Raw genomic sequence first — 13,030 nt, 5'->3', positions numbered from 1 at the left:
TCGATGGCATCCTCATCTACTCCAAGTCTGAGGAGGAACATGAGCAACACCTAGAAGCTGTCCTGGAGACCCTTAGAGAGCATAAGCTGTATGCTAAGTTCAGCAAATGTGAGTTTTGGTCGAAGGAAGTAGGATTCCTGGGACATATCTTGTCTGCAGGAGGAATTGCCGTAGATCCCGCCAAGATCAAAACTGTTGCAGAATGGAAAGCCCCAACCACCCAGACCGAGGTCCGCGCTTTTCTTGGACTAGCCGGATATTACCGCAGATTTGTAGAAGGCTTTTCGAGTATCGCTCGACCAATGACCCAACTGCTGAAGAAGGATAAGAAGTTCGAATGGACTGACAAATGTGAGGAGAGTTTCCAACAACTCAAGCTTAGACTGACCACAGCCCCAATTCTGATCATGGCGGACATCACCAAGCCCTTTGACGTCTACTGCGATGCATCCAAGATTGGTCTCGGATGTGTGCTTATGCAAGAAGGCAAAGTGATATCTTATCTGTCCCGGCAATTGAAGCAGCATGAGCAGAACTACCCAACCCATGACCTCGAACTCGCAGTCGTAGTATTAGCACTGAAGGTGTGGTGTCATTACCTCATGGGTAATCGCTGCGAGATCTATTCGGATCACAAGAGCCTGAAGTATATCTTTACCCAGAAGGAGCTGAACATGAGACAAAGAAGATGGTTAGAATTAATCAAAGATTATGATATGGAGATCCACTACCACCCCGGCAAGGCCAATGTGGTAGCGGATGCGTTGAGTAGACTGCCATGTCAGTTAAACTCAATGATAGCCGAAGAACAACCCAGCCTATACCAGGAGTTTGAGCAGTTTAGAATGGAGTTAGTCAGTGAAGGATTCCTAGCCAGCATGGAGCTGCAACCCACCTTGATTGGTCAAATCAAGGAAGCTCAGAAGGGAAATGCCAGCATTGATGGAATCAAGACCCAGATAGCCGCCGGAAAAGCACCGGGATTCACCGTAGATGGAGAAGGTGTCCTTTGGTACAACGGACGTCTGTGTGTACCGTCAGACTCAGAGTTGAAGCAAGTTATTCTGAAGGAAGCCCATGACACCCTATATTCTATTCACCCCGGAGGTACCAAGATGTATCAGGACTTGAAGGAACAGTTCTGGTGGCATGGAATGAAGAGGGAGATCGGAAGCTACATCGCCAAGTGTGATATCTGTCAGCGAGTCAAGGCAGAACATCAGCGACCCGCAGGACTGCTGCAACCCCTACAGATTCCAGAATGGAAGTGGGACTCTGTAGGAATGGACTTTATCACCGGTTTGCCCAAATCCAGCAAAGGAAATGACTCCATATGGGTAGTTGTCGATAGATTGACCAAGGTAGCCCATTTCATAGCTGTCAAGACCACCTACCAGGGCCCAAAGTTAGCTGAGCTGTACATCACCAGAATTGTCGCCCTGCACGGAACCCCGAAGTCGATAGTGTCAGATAGAGGATCACAATTCACCTCAAGATTCTGGCAGAAGGTGCATGAAGGACTAGGAACCCGTCTGAATTTCAGCACCGCTTATCACCCACAGACCGATGGACAGACTGAGAGAGTCAACCAAATCTTGGAGGACATGCTGAGAGCATGTGTACTGGAATATGGATCTAAGTGGGAAGACTGTTTGCCGTACGCAGAGTTCTCGTACAACAACAGTTACCAAGCCAGTTTACAGATGGCCCCCTTTGAAGCTCTGTACGGAAGGAAGTGCCGTACCCCCCTGAACTGGTCGGAAGTCGGAGAAAGTCAAGTCTTTGGACCTGATGTACTTCGTGAAGCCGAAGAGAAGGTGCACAAGATTCGAGAGTACCTCAAGACGGCGCAATCTAGGCAGAAGAGTTACGCTGACAAGAGACGCCGAGAGATGACCTTTGAAATCGGAGATTTCGTCTACCTTAAAGTATCCCCCCTGAAAGGAATGCAGAGATTTCAGCTGAAAGGAAAGCTCGCACCCCGATATGTCGGACCCTTCAAAGTTCTAAGTCGCCGAGGAGAAGTATCCTATCAACTAGAGTTGCCCGAAGAAATGTCGGCTGTACACGACGTGTTTCACATCTCACTCCTTCGGAAGTGCCTTGAAGTTCCTGAGAAGACTGAAGTGTTCAAGAACATTGATCACCGTTCGGTGGATATCAACCAAGATCTGACATACCGCGAAGTGCCGATTCGCATCTTGGAAGAGGCATACAGAACCACTCGCACCAGAAGCATCAAGTTCCTGAAGATACAGTGGAGTAATCATACTGAAGATGAAGCCACTTGGGAGCGAGAGGAAGATATGAAGAAGGAATACCCAGATCTCTTTAGCACCTAATTTTCTTTAAGATCTCGGGACGAGATCTTTTGTAAGGGGGAAGGGTTTGTAACATCCCAAATTCCAAATAAAGGAAGAAGAACAATTCCAAATATCCAAATTTCAGAACCAACAAAAACTTTTACTTTGCATATAGTACTCTGCATAGGACTTGTGCATTTTGAGTGATATGCCATGATGATTGTTACTTTGTGTATGTGATGAACTCCAAAACCCTAGAGTGATCAAGTGATCATCATAAATCAAATCCATCACAAGGAGAAAGAAATCTAATATTATAAAAACCCTAAAAACCCTAACATATGGTCTATGGCATTTTTGTAAATTTGACCCTAGACCCATTTGATCTTCACCAATAGTTGTAATATGATATTAATGAGTAATTACAACTTTTAGAATCAAAAATATACCAATTTAACCAAATTCAAATTTAAAAATATGATCACATATGATAATGGTCATTTCTGACTTTTATAGTCTGGTCACCACTTTGAGTCTCCCTATTTCAAAATTTCTAAACTAAACAAATCCAACTCTTGGCATGTCATCCAAGTACACAACAAGGTGAACAACTTTTGTAAAGATCATGATACCAAATTCATTTTTAATCACAAGATATAAGCATGCCAAGATGAGACATTGAAACAGATTCAACAATCTCAAATTCCAAATTTTGATCAAACCTTGCTGCCCCTTGACCATTTCTTGGCTCAACCAAGTCCCCTGGACATCCCTCTACCTAGTCCACGCCAGAGCACGCCATGGACACGACCAGATCATGGCCAGCCATGGCCATGCCGGCCACGTCGCCCTCGACACGCCTCCCCCTTTTTCTCTTCACCATCGCCACGGCCACCATGTCCAACACGTAGCCCACGCCCTGCTGAGATCGCCCGTACTCGCCATCGATCGCGAGGACGCCGACAAGCCCCGGACAACGCGCGCCCAGGTACGCCCAGGTACGACGCGAGCGGCATGGGCGACGTCACTGGCGACGCGCGCGACCCGGCCACGCGGCGCCTGCCAAATCTCGCCGTACCCCGACCATATCCGCGCGCCGTAGTACCCTTCTCGCCACGCGGAGCTCGCCGGACACGCCGACGTCATGCCTTGGCGACCACGGCCGCCGGAGAGGACGAACGCGCCCGCCACGGCTGCGACAGTACACGCGCCCGCCCGACCACCGTACGCCACCATTTACTACGCCGTTGACGCTCCGAGGACCGCGGTGACGTCGTGAACACGACCGCGTCGCCGCCTAGCTCCCTAGACCCCCGGAGAAGCCGCGCCCTTGTCGACCTCGCCGCAGCACCACAGCCACCATCGCGCCTATAAAAGGAGGCCTCGCCTTGACCATCTCTTCCCACCAGCACACTCCCCTCTTCTTCCTCGACCGCCTCAGCACCTCACCATGCTTGATTAGCCACCAGAAGCTCCCAATTGCAAGATCGCCGCCGCCCACAGTAGCCGACGATCGCCGGAGAAGGACGCCGCCCCTGGAGCTGCCACCAGTACCAGGAGCTTCGCCGTCGTCCACAACTTCACCGCGCACATTGCCTGACCCTAGCTGGAGCCACGGTGAGCCTCCGACCCCCTACCTGCGCTGCCGGCGAGCCCCTCTCTCGCCGTCGACGATGATGCCTGTGCGCCGTTAGATCGCGTTCTAATCCAACGCCCCACGTTCATCCATACCGCTTCGGCAGTTAAGTGTCGCTGACGGGTGGAGCCCACTGTCAGGCGGCCCGCGCGTGCACAGATGCGTGGTGGGCTGGCCTTGGGCCGTTTTAAACGTTGGGCCCAGTTAGTTTTCCCGCCGGCCTTTTTAATTCAAACTTCGTTTAATAAATTTAGTTTAAATTCAATACAGAACCCAACTTTTAAAATTCATAGAATCTGTTTGGCTTGGCCAAATTTAACAAACTTTATATATTTGGAAAGCTAGCAAAAAGATCTACAATATGCCACTGGTCTCACCTCGAGATTTGTTGTAGAAATAAAATGATAAAAAGAAGAAGGCTGGGACTTTTTCATATTCAAATAATTATTAAAAATCCACCAAAATAGATTTTGAATTAATTCCAACTCCTATAGCTCACATTTGACTTAAACTAATTGTTTCTGCAAGAAAATGGTGTGGTCACTTTGCATGATCATGCCCTAGATTAATTAATGGACTATATGGCTAGTTTAGCTAAGTGATATTGTCCAAAACTATTATGTAAAGCATATGAAGTATTTTACTTCATTTAAATCTTGTCCCAAATGAATTCATGTGATGTTTGTACCCCTGGTCCAAACACTCCTATATGAATATTTGGAGATTTAAATCATTTATAGAATTATAAAATGGTATGAGGTGACATACCTCATTTTAATCATTTTCTCAAATACTAATAATGAATGTTGACTTTGGTCAATATGAATTCAAGTATGGTTATTTGAGAAGCTAAATCTTAAGAAGATTTCAATGAGAGGAAATTAGTTTCCTCAAGAACTAAATGGAAATTTATTAACTACATATGCTATGAGAGGAAATCACTTTTCTTTAATAAAGAAAACCAATGCACCTAATTATTTTATGTGTGTGCTTAGCCTAGATTGTGTGAGATAATGATGTGCTTAGCATAGTCCTTGAGCTTGTTTAGTGATTATACCTCGTATTCAAATTTAGACGCTAGCACCGGAGATTTCCAAGAGGAAGGAGAATTCTACCCAGAAGAGGAAGAAGAAAACCTAGAGAACTACCAAGGCAAGCTAATACTCTTGCAAAGTGCAAAGCCCTCCTTGGGCAAGGCACCATGATTCTTATCTTTATTCATACCATCCTATCCTACCTTTATACTATACAAGTTTTACTTGTTGTGTTTTCAAAGAGTTGATATCAAATGGTATAGTGAATATAACTACTAGAGTAGCAAAGTTAGCGAAGCAATGTAGCACCCCTCATGATTAGTGCTAGTGCTAAAATACTAAAACTTGACTACTCTAGATGGGAACATATGACTTGTTGAAACCTTGGAATGGTGAAGCATTCCATTGAATGATGTGAAGTTGAAGGTGAACAAGAGAAGATAGTGATTTTTGATAAAACCCTGATATTGGTTTGAATGCGATACCTTTCCAATTTTTGAGTACCCCCACAATACCTGATTATGGGTAGGGCTTAACTGGAAGTTTATAGATTTTAGTATGAGTTCCCTCTGAACACACGTCATAGGGGTTATGCTGAGGCTGCCTCCGTTGTTAAGATATGATGTGATTTGAGGTGAAATAGTACGGCCAAGCCCTGTGCAGTTCCCAGGTTAACAGTTGGTTTTCACTGGGAGGCCAAGCTCATGGGGAGAGGTGCTCATACTAGGATGTGTAAGTGAAAGGTTATGGTTGATGATCCGCGTACTGTGTTACGGTGACTCGGAGTTATTCCGACGGATGGAATCAAATGTTGTGGCACAAGTGTGCAACCTCTGCAGAGTGTCAATCTATTCGAATAGCCGTGTCCACGGTTACGGACGGTTGGAAGGGCCATACGGTTGCCAGTGTCAGATATTTTGAAACCCTTAGTGAATGTGAATGGTGATGTGGTGACTTGTTGAAATATTACCAATGACGTGGGAATGACACTAATGTTCCCATTTGAGTTAGTTAGCACATGATTCAAGCTTGTGAACTAAAATTTGGCTTATGCAAGTTAAACTAGAGCTTGAATACCTTTAGTGAGCATTTTACACTAGTATTAGTTTGCAAGTACTTAAAGTACTTACGGCTTTGTCCCTGGCTATTCAAATGGCCAGAGTACGATGATGAACAGAATTATCACGAGGATGACCAGCAGGACGCCTACGACAACTAGGGGTTTCTGACGTCAAATGTTGGCCTGTGGACTAGAGACTCCATCTATAGTTACGCTTCCGCTATGTATGAACTTGTGTATGTATGTTGATTGAAGGATCAACTATTTATGTAAGATGAATCATGTGATTCAAGATTGTATGACATTATGGCTTGTAATAAATAATGACTGTGATATTCGACTATTATGCCTCGCAACAACATTATCCTGGGATTGCGATGAATGACATAATAGGCATCTGGACTTAAAAATCCGGGTGTTGACATGAACCAATGCGATGCAGTCAATGATAGCATGGTGGCGTACAAAGAGATGTATAATGAGCTGGAAATGCTGTTTGATGGATGCGAAGTAAACCACATCAGTAGGTTGAGCAATGATGAAGCCGATGTTCTTGCAAACATCGGGTCGGAGTGCCTCGCAATCCCTCCAGGTGTGTTCTGGGAGGAGATAACAGAAATATCCACAAAACCGAAGAAATCAGCAAAAAAGGAGAAGAACGAGAAACCCTCGGGGACTGCGAAAGAAACATTGGAAGAAGAAGAAGAGGAACAGGATCCAGTACTGATGGTGCAAATCCCATGGATGCAGGCGTACATATCATATATCCTAAGAAAGACAATACCTGACGATCCAGTTGAAGCAAGGCGAGTTATTAGACGATCCAAAGCTTTCACGGTGGTCAAAGGGGAGTTGTACAAACGAAGTATTTCGGGTGTGTTACAAAGGTGCATCACACCCGAAGAAGGAAGGATAATCCTAAAGGACGTACACGAAGGAGTATGCGGCCATCACGCAAGTAGTCGAGCTATCCCGGCCAAGGTTTTTCGAGCTGGATTTTACTGGTTGACAGCAATTGAGGACGCGAAGGAGATAGTGCGAACTTGTGATGCGTGCCAGAGATTTGCCGCAAAACCCCACTCTCCGGCGGCGGAATTGATGCCCATACCCTTATCTTGGCCCTTTGCTCAGTGGGGTCTCGACATGGTGGGAAAGTTACACAAAGCCTCGCCAGGAGGATACGAGTATATGCTCGTTGCGGTCGACAAACTTACCAAGTGGATAGAAGCAAAGCCGATAAATTCACCGGATGCAGCGTCAGCACTAAAATTCATGAAGAGCATTGTTTTTCGGTTTGGAGTACCTCATAGCATCGTCACGGACAACGGCAGTAACTTCACATCCAAGGAATTCAAGGCGTACTGTGCAGAGGTAGGCATCAAATTGCACTTCGCGTCAGTTGCACATCCTCAAACCAATGGTCAAGTCGAGAAAGCCAACGGTATCATCTGCAATGGTATCAAGAAACGCTTGTTAGGACCATTGGAAAAAGCTCGACATACTTGGCCAGAGGAGTTGCCGAGTGTGTTATGGAGCATCCGAACAACACCAAATACAGCGACACAGGAGACTCCGTTCTTCCTGGTCCATGGAGCAGAGGCAGTACTACCGATAGAAATAGAGCACGACCCTCCCAGAGTCACGGAGTATAATGAAGAAGTCTCCAGGAGAGCATTGGAAGATGACGTCGACGCACTCGACGAAGCTCGATACGAAGTATTATCAAGGGTAACTAAATATCAGCAGGACCTGAAAAACTACCACAGTCGATGTTTGCGACCAAGATCCTTTCAGGTTGGAGACCTAGTTTTGCGACTCAATCAAGAGCGCACTGAAAAACTCGAGTCGCCATGGCTTGGCCCTTATGTCGTCACAGAAGTCATCGAAGGAGGAGCGTACAGGATCAAGGACAAGAAGACAGGGAATCTCAACAAGAACCCCTGGAACGTGGCACAGCTAAGGCGTTTTTACGCTTAGTGTCGAAATATAGTCCTCCTTGTAAAAATACAATGTACTGAAACGCCCGCGAGTTTTCAGACGCACTCTTTTCCTTTTTCGGGGCACCGAGTGAGGCCAGGAAAGGTTTTTAATGAGGCGGGCTCGCGGTGCCGCAATATAATAAAGATAGTAGAAATATATATCTTTTCTTCGACACGATCGCGGGCTTACGCCTTGAAGTTACAATATAGATGAATTTAGCTGATAAAATTATCTCGCCTTGGTATTGAATACCTCGCCAGGTAAAACGAAGCTACAAAATAGCAATCAAAGACAAAACACTCGGGGGCTAGTACCCGCAAATATAGTATAAAAATTTGGTCGCTTTGGTTTAATACCTCGCATACACAATAAAGAGATTTACCACCGAAACACTCGGGGGCTTGAGGAGGAAAAATAGAAATATCTACTAACTTTACAATATAGAATATGTGTACAACATACAAGACGCAATTCCCGAGAAAACTTGACAGGACTAGAAGGAATGTCGATGACGGCTCAATATATTATCTATAGTCATCCGTCCAGTACTGGAAGTACGAGTACTATGTTCAGCATAGCTACCCCTTACGAAAAATTCAGCATCCATCCGAAGAAGTTCATCCATCATATCTTCGGCAACAGGGGTCACATGATCCTCAAGCTTGCTAACATCCCTTCTTCTTTTCGCCATCTTGGCTAAGCACTTGGTAACAATCTGGCTCATGTCAAATTTGGGATAGCAGATTTTGATCATCATCATAGCAAACCTGGCACCGGCAGAAAGTTGAGCTCGCACGAAGTGATGGATACGAGGAGCATCTTGAAATTTCTCCAACAAACCAAGAAGAGTATCGGGCGCCTCGTTCCGAGGAAATAGCGTCTTGTAAACCAGGGTCAAGAATCTGGCGCAGAAATCACGAAACTCGCGAACCTGACAGGTGCGGTCTTGAAATCTAACAATTTGTCGGGTACGCTCTGGAGTGGCCCAGAAAAGAGAACCATGGTCAAGAGAAAGGTTAACAAGGAGATTCGTCCTGGTATTCACCCTTTCATCCTCAGCAGCAGCGTCGATAAAGGAGCCTAGTTGGCGACAACATAAGAATCTCGAAAAAGGAAATAGCGAGAAAACGGGAATCTCGATTTGCAAGAGCATACCTGACATATCTGCACTGGCCTCAATCATCAAATCAAGCATAAAATTTTCTCGATTAGTTGCTTTTTCAGCTTCCGAAATAGCAGCTTCCTTGGCAGTTATGGCTTCTTTAGCTTGTTGAAGGGCAATCCTTTCCCTTTCGGATGCTTTGCGAGATTGTTCCATCATCGCAAGAGTCTGCTTTTTCATGGACTGAAGTTGTTGGCGAAGTTCTTGCAAATCTTGTGGGGAGTGTTTACTTGAAGAACCTTCGACAAGGTCATCAGCGACAAGTGTTTTCTTCGAAAAGGAGGAAGCAGGAAAAGTGTCGGCAGCATGAGGATTTGCGGAGTAGTTATCAAATATCAACTGGAAAAGCAAAATTTCAGTATCAATGATCACGCAAAATAGAATTCCATTGATTTTCGAGACATTTACACAGATATTACAGGAAGAGTCTTCAAAAGAACTACTACGACAGTTGTAGCCAAAGTTACTGTGGCGACAACTTCAGAAGGAACAAGAAAATAAAAAACAGAAAAACATAAGGCATTCTACTAGACCTCCGGCTTTGACGAGCTAGGGGCAGGAGTAGGCTTGAATCCAAGATAAGAGAGGATCTTCTTTGTGTTGGGCTTCGCAGCCTTGATCAGAGATCGCCACTTCGTGGTCTCCATCTCCTGTGTGTCGCCAACTTTGGTCCAGTCGATGTTTTGCTGGCTGTCGACAACCGGGCGACAGGTGCTTTCAACAGCGACCTTCATATTCTCTTGGCGCAACTTCAGTCCAAGATCTTCTGGTGGATTAAAGCACTTGGCAAGAGCAAGAAAAGTCGCGGGTTCCTCTTTCTTCGGGAAGAAGTAGGGGAAGAGCCGCGACAGTCCTTCCTTGGCCTGATCAATGCCGTCGCGTGTTTCTGTTCCATGAAACTCAAGGAACGCAAGTGCGTCAAGAAGAGGATCATTGTCGGGATCTTCAAGTTCAAATTCCTGAGATTTTTTATCTGTCGAGACAGAAATGTGTTGATCAACAAACGAGTAAAGAAAAGCAAGTCCAAAGAATACAAAATGGTTCAGGTACTCACTGACAAAGCGACGGTTTTGCGACTTCAGGCGTTTAATAATCGCGTCTTCGCGAGCAGATTGTGCGGCTATATGCTCGCTCGGCGAAGTCTCGGCGTCGTGAAGCCTCTTCCTAAGTTCTTCGACACCGGCAGCGTCGGCTTTGGCCTTGTCGGCCTCTCGCCCTAGCCTTACTAGCATCCGATTCGGCCTTCTTACGAGCCTCCTCACTTTGCTCTAATTTTTGAGCAAGTGTGTTGGCACGCTCGTTGGCCTCCGCCAGTTTTTCTGCCAAGATAGTTAAATCTAGTTAAAATCACGACAAGAAAGGAGTGAGAAGGCAAGGGTAAAGAGAAGCAGAAAGACATTACCTTCAGCTTTGCTAGCATAATCGCGGTACCCAACGAATTGGGCACCGAAGCGGATGAATTCCTTAATCAAAGGCTGTTAAAAGAAAGATAGAGAAAGAAAGCGTTGGTAGGGGAAAAAGTGCGATAGCACAAAATCAAAAAGAAGCAAACAGAGAAAACATCGACAGCACCAGAAAGCAGTTGAGGACTTACATCATCCAAAAGAGGAGTCGAGGAGCTACCCAATTGCAAGGTAGGCTCCGTGATTGTTTCCACCCTTGCCCTTTTTGGAGAAGGGACAAGAGGGCTTGCAGGAGGAGTAAGTGCGTCGGTGTTTTGTTGAGGAGGCGAAGATTCTTCTCATTCAACTGGCACTTCAGAAACAACTAGAGTATGCGACGTACTCGTTCGAGCAGTCGCATCAATAGCTGGCATTTCTTCCTCGTCACCACTACAATTAAATTGCGGAAGTATAAGAAGCTAGATAGACGAAAACTTTCAAGAATTAAAACAGCGAGAGCCAAGGAGTAACTTACGAACTGACGAGGGCATCAAGGTATGGATCGAAAGCTGCCTTCCGACGTGAAGGAGCAGCTTCTTCGGCTTTGGAGGTGCCGGAATCTTCGACGTCTATCCTTTTCCTTTTGTTCTTTGGAGAAACAACAGGAGGAGGAGACTGTGCCGATGCGGTAGCTTCCTTTTCAGAGGATCCCGCAGATTTTCGAGAACCTGCGGGTTCATTCTCAAAGGAAGGAGCATCTTGGTTGTCATCAGTGACAATGGCTCGTTCTTCGACTTCTCCACCCTCGGGAAGGGGGGAAGAGAGACAAGGCTTGGATGGTTCTATAAAAAAAAATATATATAATAAGCAAAATGAGATTTCAATAAAAGAGTTATGAAAAGGATGTCTGATACGTCTCCGACGTATCGATAATTTCTTATGTTCCATGCCATATTATTGATGATACCTACATGTTTTATGCACACTTTATGTCATATTCGTGCATTTTCTGGAACTAACCTATTAACAAGATGCCGAAGAGCCAGTTCCCGTTTTCTGCTGTTTTTGGTTTCGAAATCCTAGTAACGAAATATTCTCGGAATTGGACGAAATCAAGACCCAGGTCCCTATTTTTCCCGGAGCCTTCCGGAACACCCGAGAGCCGCCGGAGGGAAGCCACGGGGGCCCCACACCACACCCCGGCGCGGCCGGAGGGGGGCCGCGCCGCCCTATGGTGTGGGCCCCTCAGGCCCCCTCCGAGGCTGCCCTTCCGCCTATTTAAAGCCTCCGTCGCGAAAACCCCGATACGAAGAACCACGATACGGAAAACCTTCCAGAGCCGCCGCCATCGCGAAGCCAAGATCTGGGGGACAGGAGTCTCTGTTCCGGCACCCTGCCGGAACGGGGAAGTGCCCCGGAAGGCTTCTCCATCGACACCGCTGCCATCTCCACCGCCATCTTCATCACCGCTCACTGCTCCCATGAGGAGGGAGTAGTTCTCCATCGAGGCTCGGGGCTGTACCGGTAGCTATGTGGTTCATCTCTCTCCTATGTGCTTCAATACAATAATCTCATGAGCTGCCTTACATGATTGAGATTCATATGATGATGCTTGTAATCTAGATGTCATTATGCTAGTCAAGTGAGTTTTACTTATGTGATCTCCGGAGACTCCTTGTCCCACGTGTGTAAAGGTGACAGTGTGTGCACCGTGTGGGTCTCTTAGGCTATATTTCACAGAATACTTACTCACTGTTATGAATGGCATAGTGAAGTGCTTATTTATATCTCTTTATGATTGCAATGTATTTTGTATCACAATTTATCTATGTGCTACTCTAGCAATGTTATTAAAGTAGTTTTATTCCTCCCGCACGGTGTAATGGTGACAGTGTGTGCATCCGTGTTAGTACTTGGTTTATGCTATGATTATGATCTCTTGTAGATTATGAAGTTAACTATTGCTATGATAGTATTGATGTGTATTATTCCTCCTACATAGCATGAAGGTGACAGTGTGCATGCTATGTTAGTACTTGGTTTAGTCGAATTGATCTTTCATGCACTCTAAGGTTATTTAAATATGAACATTGAATTGTGGAGCTTGTTAACTCCGGCATTGAGGATTCGTGTAATCCTACGCAATGTGTTCATCATCCAACAAGAGTGTAGAGTATGCATTTATCTATTCTGTTATGTGATCAATGTTGAGAGTGTCCACTAGCGAAAGTCTAATCCCTAGGCCTTGTTCCTAAATATCGCTATCGCTGCTTGTTTACTGTTTCTTTGCGTTACTACTGCTGCGTTACTACTGCTGCGTTACTACTGCTTGTTTACTGTCCTGGGCAAAGCACTTTTCTGGTGCCGTTGCTACTACTCATATATATTCATACCACCTGTATTTCACTATCTCTTCGCCGAACTAGTACACCTATTAGGTGTGTTGGGGACACAAGAGACTTCTTGCTTTGTG

This window comes from Lolium rigidum, chromosome 5, assembly GCF_022539505.1.
Source record: "Lolium rigidum isolate FL_2022 chromosome 5, APGP_CSIRO_Lrig_0.1, whole genome shotgun sequence".
NCBI classification, from domain to species: domain Eukaryota; kingdom Viridiplantae; phylum Streptophyta; class Magnoliopsida; order Poales; family Poaceae; genus Lolium; species Lolium rigidum.
Note: the sequence above shows the minus strand (reverse complement) of the source record.